The 11,704-nt window shown below is 41.5% G+C and overlaps 1 pseudogene; it reads right to left on the reverse strand.

The window, feature by feature from the left end:
• Positions 1-10,157: 10,157 nt before the first annotated feature.
• LOC127669218 (putative glutathione-specific gamma-glutamylcyclotransferase 2) lies at positions 10,158-10,679 on the reverse strand (annotated as a pseudogene).
• Between the last annotated feature and the right edge of the window lie 1,025 nt (positions 10,680-11,704).

Below are 11,704 nucleotides of genomic sequence, written 5' to 3' on the forward strand. Positions count from 1 at the left end.
GGGAGTAAAGCAGGGACTGTAGAAGGACCTCCCACCTTAGGCTAGCACAGAGCGAGGTTCAACGTTAGGGCAGTGGGCAGGACGGCACCTGAACTGAGCTCAGCAGGGTGGAAGGGTTGTGCTCCAGGGTGGAGGACCTGCTTGCCTTCACCCTCGGATCAGGATCAGCCGTGAGCTCGCCTTACAGGATCTCCTAATACCAGTGGAAATATTCATCAGTAAAGTAACATTTAGTCTTCTAATCCCAACTCTAGTCATTTTGTGGAAATGTTTCCCGTACTCCTTAGCTATTAGAACCACGAATGAAGCACAAGGGCTTACAGTCTCTTGCATTTGCATGGTCCTTAGTATTTCACAACAGGGATCTTGGCTTGGCTAATATTTTCATGCCCTAATAACAGCAATCAACACTTGGGTTGGTCATATGGTAATAAATAGGCACCCATCTGGGACATGGCCTTGTAAAACAGGGCAGGAAATGCCACATCATATGGAAACTTGTACTTTTAGTTTCATAACTCGACTTTTGCCTAACAAAGACACTTACTGAAACAGTCCTCGCAAGCATAAGGCATGTATTAAAATATGTCATGAAAATTGTATCTTTGTGCAAAATATTTTCCTATAGCTCTTCTTTAGTTATCGCCGTGACTCTCTGAGGCAGATGGAGGTGTCGTTATTGTAACTAGTTTATAAGAAAGGGAAATGGGGACTTGGGAAAAGGGAGTGCTGTTGTTCATGTCTTGTAATTAGGGAAACAGAGTCTTTGCAGTCTGTTCCCCCTGCTTCCCTGGCATGGGGTGTGGCTCCCCGTGGATGTCATATACCAGAACAATGGCTGCCAGTACACAGAGGTGAAAACTACTCTTTTTTTAAACCTAAGAACTTTTAAAGTGCTTGCTAGGGAGAATGGCAAATGTCTTTTAGAATGTGTTATAGCTCTTAAGAAAAATGGAAACGCACTGTGAACCCCACTTTCAGGTTTCTCTCACACTTAGATCATGGGAGTCACACTACAAATGAGCGGAGTTTCTTTTCTGGCGACGACATAGCCTCCCAACAGAGAGCTTTGATGAGCTAGAGAAAACATCTGTCTGGAGATGCATTCCCTCATTGCTTCATATGTCATGACTGTCCTTTGTACCTAGCATGTGCTTTAGGAAACAAATAAACTCATGCAGATAGAAAATATGCATATATCCCTCACACCTTCCTATGTCACCTAAACTACTCCATATTTCCTTCTCTGGTTCTTGCTATTATTTCCTTATCAAAGCAACACATGCAAAACAGGTTTCCAAGGGGTGGGGCTTTTCCCTCTTTCTAGGTCACTGGTTTTCCTCTTCTGTTCCTGACTCTACTCCAGGAGTCAGGGGTTGGGGGCTAGCTTTTTTTTTTTTTTAACTTTCTGGCACTTTCCAGTGTACGTGATTGGCTGGGCCCTGGGGGAGCGGGCACTTAGAAACATGCTATTGACTGTCTTACAGAATTTAAGCCTTCAAATTTTAAATATTTTTAATTTTGTAAATACGTGGATACTTCTGAAGAACTTTTGGTGTTACTAGAGACTGTGGCTTATTTCTTAGGAAAATATTATTCTTGTTAATAAAGGAAAAGTACTCACTTGACATAAAAAATTCCCTTACGCTCACTAAAGTATCTATTTCAAATACTTTTTGTGAGGTTGTATTTTTTTTAAAGCAATTAGATGCTGTGAGATCCATTGACTTTTGAAAATTCAGTTTTATAAAGTGGAAACGATTCTTTCAAATGCCATGAGCATCTCACTGAACTTATGGTGTTTTCAGGAAATTGTTTCTTTTAACACAAGGCCAGAGTAGGCTTGGCCATCATGGGAGGTGTGGTTTTACTGTCAGGGTTGCCGTGTTGTGATAAAATGGAGCTGCAGGAAAGCCATCGTTCTTGGCTTCCTTGTTGCCAAGAAACCTGAATTTTATATCTTCATTACTAACTTTTTAAAAGACATCTTATTTTATTATTTTATATGTATGAATGTTTTGCCTGTGTACGTGTGTGTGTGTATACATGTGTGTGTATTCATGTATATAAGTGTGTGTACACTACACCCTTGTCTGGTATTCAAGGAGGCCCAAGTTAGCACTGGATCCTCTGAAATTAGAGTTACAAATGACTATGAGACACTAAGTAGTTGCTGGGACTCAAACTCATGTCCTCTGGAAGAGCAGCTTTTGCTCTTAAATGCTGAACCATTTCTCTAGATCCAATATGTTCATTTCTCAAAATTGAATCTACAAAGAAAACTCCCAGAATATCCAGTCTCCTTTCATTTCTATTCGCCATTTTTCTCCTCCGTTTATAAACCTGATAATGTCCACTTTGTCACTGATTATCCCGTTGTTCTGTGAGTGAACCTCAAGGATATGCTGTTGTGTGCTTTTGGTCATGTTATTCCTATATTTAATGTCAAGACTACTTCTGCTCACTCCTATGTCTGTAAGTATCCTCCAACCTTAGTTTATTTAGCTGAGTATGGTGAGGCAAGCCTTTAATCCCAGCACTCCAGCGTCTGAGGAAGATATTAGTTCCACAGTCACTCTAGGCTACATAAGGAAAAGCTAGCTATCTCAAAAACAAAAAACAACAACAAAAAAAAAACCAAGACAAAACAGAACAAACAAGCACAAAGAAAATACTCTCTTTCTTCATTTATTTATTTTTCAGTATTGATGTTTCTTCTGAGGGCTTGTATAGTTTATGTCCAAACTGTGTTGTCACTTAGCACATAGTCATTCATTAATCAACTTTTGGGACATAAAAGGCAAGTTCAGACTTTTCAAGAAACTTATATATTGATAGAATCAATGGCTTATATTTATGAAGATATTTCAAGTAAGAATATTCTGTGAGAAATTGAAAATCAGGGATCCATGATTAAGAGGTAGGACTGTATATATTCCTATATTTATTCCTATATTTATAAACCCCTAGGACAGTACTTGCCACATACCGTGTCCCTGAAACCATCTCTTCCTAGGTCTGATAAAAGGGAAGAGAAATCAGTGAAGGCCTAATGGAAGAGATGACCTTTAGTCACGATCAAATAGGTTAAAACATGAGTGAGTCAAGTGAGGCTAAGAACGTTCTGGGCAGCATGTCTCAAATTTGGGACTCTGTAGCTGGTCTTTGCTACTTTCTGGTTATTCCCCCTACCTGCATTTCACCCCAACAGTAGATAAGAGAGAAACAAGGATAGAGGGGAGAAAGGAATTCAGAAAATCCCTGAACCTAGTCTTTTCCTTTTGTTTCCTCTTTGACTAGTAAGGAATGAAAACCACCCCTCCCCACCAACCACCAACCCCACCTCTCCAGCCTTTGTATTTCTGTGCCATCTGGAAAGTTCCCAGAATTCCAAGTATCACACAATCACAGACATTATCTTCAGCTGGCAAAACCAAGCTTCTGCTAGAGCACCAGTCAAATTATGGTCTGCCACTGCAGACCGTCCGTCCGAAGTGACCCCACATCCTTACACCTGGAATAAAAATGAAAGCACATTCTTACACTATTTCTATGTTTTGTAAATAAACCAAAATTCCAGAATTTTCACTCCAGGACTCTCCATGTGCTTAGGGTGCAAAGACAGCTCTTTAACACTCTGTGAAGATTTTGTTTATCTGTATAGAACAATATATAAATTACATATCAGTGTGATCTAGAAATTAAAGCAGAAGAGGCTAGAGAGATGGCTAAGCAGTTAAGGACATTTGTTGCTCTTGCAGAGGCTTTAGTCTTGGTTGACTGTACCCACATCAGACACCTCACAGCCACCTGTAACTCTAGTTCCAGAGGCTCTGAGGACCTCTGCAGGCCTTGGTGAGCACCTGTATTAATATGGTACATGGATACTCTCAAGCACACCCACATACATATAAATAAAAATAAATACACTTTTAAAAGAAATGTAAAACTAAGGTGATTTTTGTTGATTTATTTTAAAATAAATGCAAACATTACTTGTTAGCTTTACTAATATTTTTAGTGGAAAAATATATTCCAAAGCAAAATATTTAATAAGGCAAAAATTTTAGCCATTTCTTTAATGTCTGGTTTAGTAGGAAGAGGTGAAGTTCCTCATCTGCTTCTGTATTCGATCTGTTGCAATAGACAGACCACTTACTTCTAGAAACTCTACTATGTATTTGGGAAAAACTGAATGAATCATGTAAATAGCACATTAGTGTCTTTTTTAAAATTTTTTAAAAATTTTCTATATTCTTTGCTTACATTCTGAATGCTTTCCCCTTTCCTGGTTCCCTCCTCCCCATGGGTCTCATAAGCCCTCTTCCCTCTGCCCATTTCCCAATCACCCCCTCCCATTTCCCTGTCCTACAATGTTGGATCAACTCTTTTCAGAACCAGGACCCTCTCTTTCCCTCTTCTTGGGTATCATTTGATATGCTAACTGTGTCTTGAGAATTCAGAGCTTCTGGGCTAATTAATATCCACTTATCAGTGATTGCATTCCATGTGTATTCTTTTGGGATTGAGTTACCTCACTTGGGTTGATATTTTTCCAGTTCCAACCATTTGCCTAAGAATTTCATGAATTCATTGTTTTTAATTGCTAAGTAGTATTCCATTGTGTTAATATACCACAATTTCTGTATCCATTCCTCCGTTGAGGGACATCTGGGTTCTTTCCAGCTTCTGGCTCTTATAAATAATGCTGCTCCTTATTGCATGCCGGGGAAGCCTCTGGGTATATGCCCAGGAGACGTGTCTTTATGGACATTGATTCTCCTTGTTTAGACATCCAAGAGAACCTCAGAGTACCCTGAGGCCTTTGAACTACACATTAAGAACTACCGCATTTGGCTAGATAAGGCCATCCAACTCTTTAAGAAAGATTTCATTTTTTTAAATTAACGTATATGTGTGTGTGTGTGAATATGTGCATGTGAATGCCGGTGATCATGGAGGCCAGAGGTTGTGATAGCGGCTCAATAAAATAATTGGCTGATGTTGATGACAATGGTTCCTATTACAACTTTATATATGTATCCATACATAATACATACATACATACATACATACATACATACATACATACATGGATCTATTCATCCTATTTTATCAGCATCAATCAATCTATATATGTATCTATCATCTATTTGTCATGAGCATTTTAAGAAGTAGACACTCAAGATTGTAAATAATATAAATGGATGGAGTTAGCTATTAATTATTTGGCCAAAGGTAGTAACAGGGATAATGCTAGTAATAAGGACAATTACTTTTCTACAAAAGAAATTAGTCAGAATAAAGACACAAATACACAGAGACAGGCTGGTGACCTGCCAGTCTGGCTCCTGCAAATTTTAAACTCCTCAGGCCTTTTAGCATTACTTTGCTGCGTCCCTTCCACTGTCTGCCGGCCTATGACAGCTGTGTTGGTATTTGTATATGAACCAAATATACCTGGAATCCCCAGCCATGATGTTTGCCACAGGGAGTGTACCCTTTTTAGCTGTTTCTGAAGAAAATTACATCAGGAGGAACTTAGTAGAGCTTTTCTGAGATAGTGTTAGTGTATCATCCTCAGAGATTTTGCATGTGCCCTGGTCATGGGTCCCTTCCTTAGGACATGCCACCCTTCAGCATGTCAGTATAGGGTCAGGCCTTTCTGCATCTTTCTCTAGTACATGTCCTAGCCAGACTTGACAAGCTTCAGCTCAGACATGCAAGATGGAACTTTACAATATTCTAGCATCTACACCCCTAAAAACTTATACAGGGGACCTTTTTTTGGATATTATATTTTATTTTACTTTGTACATTGAAAGAACATGTTGGTATTAACTGAAGAGTTCAGATGTACTCAACAAACATACCCAAAACTTAAGCATACCTAAAGCTTGATGAGCTCTGAGATTGTGCAGTGAATGCTGGGTCTTAAAGGGACAGTGTCGGGGCCAGGGAAGGAAAGCCATTTGCCCAGGGCCTGTGGTCTTGAGTAGGCTGATGATGCTTTGCGACTGTGCTGTGCTCCATCCCAGTAAGGGACTGGGTTGAGACTCCTTGGCAGCTGCAGAAGCTTCATCACTAGATGAGAGACACGCCGTTTCCTGTCTTGAGAGTGTGAACTCAGAACAAGCTTGTTTTCAGCAAGAAAGACCACTGTATTTTTGCGTAAAGCTTTTGGCAAGATACTCAAGAGATCAAGCACGCCACATGAGTGGCCCCTAAACATCCTACCCGTTCCAACCATCATGGCCCCTAAACATCCTGCCCGTTCCAACCATCATGGCCCCTAAACATCCTGCCCGTTCCAACCATCATGGCTCCTAAACATCTCGCCCATTCCAACCATCTGGGCTTAGCTCACAAAATCCTGAGACTCTGACCCCAATACTGATTCATAACATCAAAATGCAGGTTGACGTATGTATGTGGCCATTGGATGGGGTAGTTGTCACGATGCTAGAGGGCCTATGCTTTGCATTGCTATCAATGGTTGCTTTTGGCCTCTTACTTGTTTCTTCCTCTGTGAACTAAACTAAGCTGCCTACATATGTCCTGTATAAGAGACAGTTCCCCTCCTGGGTATTGCTTTACATGTCCAATGATTAACTGTTGTTGAGGGACGACTAGACCATCAAGGCAAATGACCCTGTATCTGTCTTTGCCTTTGTGAAGAGCAAGTAATTCTACAACATGCGGCTTCCTGCTTGTCTGCACAGCCCCCACCACATTGCACGTCGTCTGCCCTTCCAAGAGCAAGAGTTTCACTCTTGAAATTAGTGGGTGACCTTTCTTGTTTTTCGTATACCCCAAGGAAGAGACACACTGCTATCAAGTAGTTTGCCGACCAGTTTCTACAAGGCAAGAGACAGTCTCACAGCAAAGCCTGAAGAGTCGTGGCTCCAGGACCAGGCAGAAGACCAGCTTTTCACTGCTGACTGCAGGGCAAGCACTCACTTCCCGAGTGCTCCCAGCATCTCTGTAGCTGTTAGGGTGTTTCTGTAACATGTCCAAGTGCCACGCGCAGTGACAACTATTCCTTTTCTACTTCATTCTGAGTAGAGGGATGAACTGTAGTGACCAGAATGTCTGCCCTTCCCTGGAGGCTCGAGACTCGAGGCTTGTAGTAGAGCCACGCTGCTCCTTTCCTCTCAGAAACAGCCCACTGTTCCAAGGAGTAGGAGCTAAATAAAACCCCCATCTAGAGAAACCTAGTGTGAGAAAGAGAAGAAGAAATGTCCAGCAGAAGAAATGGTAAACTTAGGCAGTAGGAGGGAAGAATGCAAGAAGGAAGGGAGCCAGCTGGCCTCTGATCCCCACAGGGTGGGAGTGGCGATGGCAGTGGTGGTGGGGGTGTGAGGTGGTGTCTGGCTGTCTCCTCTTACAACAATCTCACCCTCCATGGGCTTCCCTACAAACATAAAGAGTACCTTCTCTGGCACTCTTGGCAGCCACAGAAGGTACTCTGATCCAGATGGCCTAAGGCTGATCTTGTATTTGACTTTTCCAGTGAAGACACATAACTTAGGTAACACCTCTTTCAACCCTCGCAAACTTTAGGAAATTCAGCCTTGTATGCCCAATGGGGAGGGGGGCAGGAAATCACTATATTAAATATTAATGCCATAAAATCCAGTTTAGGAAGTAGCCATCTTATTATATATTTTCTTTATACAACAGAGAAACAGTAATTTTATAAAATCCCCCGAAGCAAATGGTGTATAATGTACCACATATAGAACAATTTCTTTGTAAATATTTTTCTGTGAGTAATTATTTTTTAGTCGTTTAATTAAGATTTTATTTCTTGATATCTAGGGAATAAGTGATGTTTTTAAGAGGTGAGTCTTTGAGAATTGGGAGGCTCTTACAATGTGTTTTGATCATATTTGCCTTCCCTTCCTGGAACTATCTCCCCTTTTCTACCCACCCAATCTTGTATCCTAAAAGAAGATGAAGATGAAGATGAAGATGAAGAAGAAGAAGGAGGAGGAGGAGGAGGAGGAGGAGGAAGAAGAAGAAGAAGAAGAAGAAGAAGAAGAAGAAGAAGAAGAAGAAGAAGAAAGAAGAAAAAGAAGAAGAAGAAAGAAGAAGAAGAAGAAGAAGAAGAAGAAGAAGAAGAAGAAGAAGAAGAAGAAGAAGAAGAAGAAGAAGAAGAAGAAGAAGGAGGAGGAGGAGGAGGAGGAGGAGGAGGAGGAGGAGGAGGAGGAAGAGGAGGAGGAGGAGGAGAAAAAGAAGAAGACTACCCTAACACTGCTGGGTGTGCGCTCTTCCACTGGAGTGTTGTCAGTTTACTAGGAGATAGACTCTTAGCTAAAAGTCTTCTCTACCCCATGGACAGGGGTGTCCCATGAGGATAGGCTCTTCCAAGAGAAAAAAAGGGGATGATCATATCAAAATGATGTCACAGATTAATTCACTAGAAGGTTCTTCTAAGATAATGCCTATAATTAGGATGAGTCTAGCACACCAGGCCATGGTATGACTGCTCTGATGCAAAGAGCCCTGACTGTGCTCAGCAGACCTGGGCGTCAGTTCCCCTGGCAGCTTCCTAACTGGGAAATGGTGATAGGAACCGTGTGTCACAGGTTTCTATATGAATGCTGACACAGTGTGTATAGAGGACTACCATTCCTCTCACATTGAAAGTATTACATAGCAGTTATTGTGTTTATGGATAGGATGGCTACAGTACAGTCATGCGTGCTTGCTTGTTGGTTTTACTTTGAGGAAATATAATTGTAAAATCTGTTTCAGACACAATTTTTATTTTGTGTCCACTAATTGGTAATTATCAGAAAATCTATTCCCCGGGTTATGTTATGAGATAAATACAAAGTAAACAGTATTATAGTTCTGAGATATGGCATGTTACATGTACTAGAGTTTTTTCTTTGTAATAAAAATGCCTTTTCCCCTAAAAGGAGAAAACAGTATATTATAATTCCAAGGAGATTTCTATATTTAAAAATATATAATTCCTTTTGGCCTAAGTTTGAGTTTCATTTAACCCCAAATAAGGAAATTAACAGTCAGTGCTAGAACCTTATGTATTACCCTATATTTCTAATATTATTTTAAACTCATATACAATAAACCATGGTTACTCTAATAGAAACAGGAAGTGAAGTGAGACCTGCATTTCTAATGAACAAATGTTTAAATGTCCTGTAGTAGGAAATCACCTGTATAACGTGAACTCTTTTTCTGTATGTAAGTGTAAGGAATAAATGTAAGCAAATAAAAGAAATTACAAATGTAACCCAGTCCAGAGTGTGTGAGTGTGAAATGTGCTAAGGTAAACACCCTGACTCAGTGAACACCTCAATTTTAATTGACTAAAAAGATACCATGGAGACCAAGTCTGGAGCGTGTGTGTGTGTGTGTGTGTGTGTGGTGCTGAAGGCCTGGGCTGAAAGAAACTTAAAAACCCTGATCTGGCAGCTAAGGTTTGGCTCATTCCCAGGAGCTCTGATAGAGACTCTTCCTGTTGAGATTGACTGATTCCCGGAACCAGCCCACCTAGACACCCCAACTCTGGACCAAGGCTCCAGCAGGGATCCAAAGCGCAGTGAGGAAATGCTGCGGGCCTGGCCTCCATCAGAACTAGGATACAACACTTACCAGACTAGAGGTGAGAGCGTGTGTGTGTGTGTGTGTGTGTGTGTGTGTGTGTGTGTGTGTGTGAATGAATGCAATCCTTTTTGCTTTATATTTGTCCATTGTTGCTTATGACTAACTATTAGTGTAACTTTTTTCTCATACAGCTCCATTCCTAAACCTGACTTTCATCAGTAAGTCTTCTAAACGTGTTTTAGGACACTTGTAAATAAGCTGTAAGTTTAGATGATATTCCAATTACAGCATTAAGTAGTAGGATCTTCAAGTAAGGATGTCCAAACATAATGCTGTTTTGTACTGAAGTTATTATTTATATTTCTCTCTGGGTAGCCCTGGCTGCCCTGGAACAAGCTTTGTAGACCAGCCTGGCTTTAAACTCTCAGAGAGCCACCTGCTTCTACCTCCCAGTTACAGGGATTAAAGGCATGCACCACTACCACCGGGCTACACTGACTTATTCCCTGAGGACTAAACGCTCTGCCAGTTTGGAGGAGCTGGCAACTGTGTGTGTTCCTGAGGTTCTAGTTCCATTCTTAACATTCCCTTACTAGTTTTTCCAAAGAGAAGAGATCTTTGACTGCATCTCCCCGCACAAGTTTCCTAATAGAATCTGCAAGCTCAAGAAGACATTCTGTGTTTCTTCCACTTGGACCAGCTGCGTTGAAATTGTGTTCAACAATGTCTTCCAGAGGTACAGAACCAAGATAGTTAGAATTGCCATAGAATGTAGAGCAATAGCAGACAACTGAATAGGTTTTCTTGAAGGATGGGTTTTCTTTTGGATAAAACAATGACCAGTGTGGTTCTGGAGCCTCCTTTCTCTCTGAATTCAAGGTAGTTTTTATATCTTCTTTTTCTTTTCCTAATGATAGATTGTAAGCAATAGCCCCTGATCTTCAACAAGAGCTACAACTCATCCAGGATTGTGAGGGACTCTGTTAATCAGTGATGCCTTGCCAGAAGCACTGGCTATAGTTTGTGATGTAAACCACCAGCTTGTCCTGGTAGAGGGAGTCTGCCTTCCAGGTGAGGATGTTGCAACCAAATACCCACATCTTTTCAGACTCTGGTTGGTATCCTAGTGTCAGAATGGGATTGTTGCGAATGTGAGTAGCTAGCAGCTTGGGGACCCACGCTTGTTTTCCGAGACAGAATCAAGACAGTTAAAAGGCATTGATTTGGGACAAGAGAGTGGATAATATAGATGAATCACGTAGCTATTCTAATGAATGTTTGGGACTCTACCTGGCAAGAACACAGTATGACTGTGAAGAATCAAGCAGAGTGGACATCCTTGTAACACAACCCCCCCACAGGCATTCTGAGAACTCCCTGGTGCTAAATGCCAAAATTACAGAGGACAGTAAAAGGACACATGTAGGAGGACAATCAGTGTCTATATGGGGAAGACCAGAGAGGGGTGGTATGGGGTTGGGGGCGGGGCAGGGTAGAGGGCTATAAGAATGTGCGAAGGAAAGGTGGTACAATGGCAGTGGCTGTTGGTCCTTTACCTGATCATACGTCACTCATGGCCAAGGAGAATGACCAATTAAGACAGAATTTTGTGAGGACAGACCCTGATGACTTTCCCGAGAAAAATGAGGACCTGAAGGCCAAGCACTCTAATCCTGCCCTTCAAAAGAGTAGAAGAGCTACAAAGAGACTCAGAGGCAGTAAGTATGGGTCCTCCCTCTGTTCTCACTCTGCTCTAGAACCCTCTGTGAGCCACCTCAGCCCCTGTGGGGCTAAGCCTCTCTACTATACAATGCAAGCATTGAATCAGAGTATCTATTGTAACTATGAAAGTCTCCTGTTGCTCTTTCCCAACGTAGAGGAAGGGCTTTGTTATTATCTCCAAGGCCCAGTGGAGAATAACATGCTAGACCACTACCATGTCTACTGACGTCTGGTTGTTCAGCATGAGGACAACAGTGATGAGACATGGTGGACATCTGACTTGGGGGCTGTCCTGGTGATTCTGGGGGCAATAGCTCACATTAGAGTGGAGACAGTCAGACTCTGAATGGCTCAGCTCAGGAGCTAAAGGAAAATGAGAAAAGTCCCTTGCACCCAGCTCACT

The sequence above is a fragment of the Apodemus sylvaticus genome, chromosome 19, assembly GCF_947179515.1.
Source record: "Apodemus sylvaticus chromosome 19, mApoSyl1.1, whole genome shotgun sequence".
NCBI classification, from domain to species: domain Eukaryota; kingdom Metazoa; phylum Chordata; class Mammalia; order Rodentia; family Muridae; genus Apodemus; species Apodemus sylvaticus.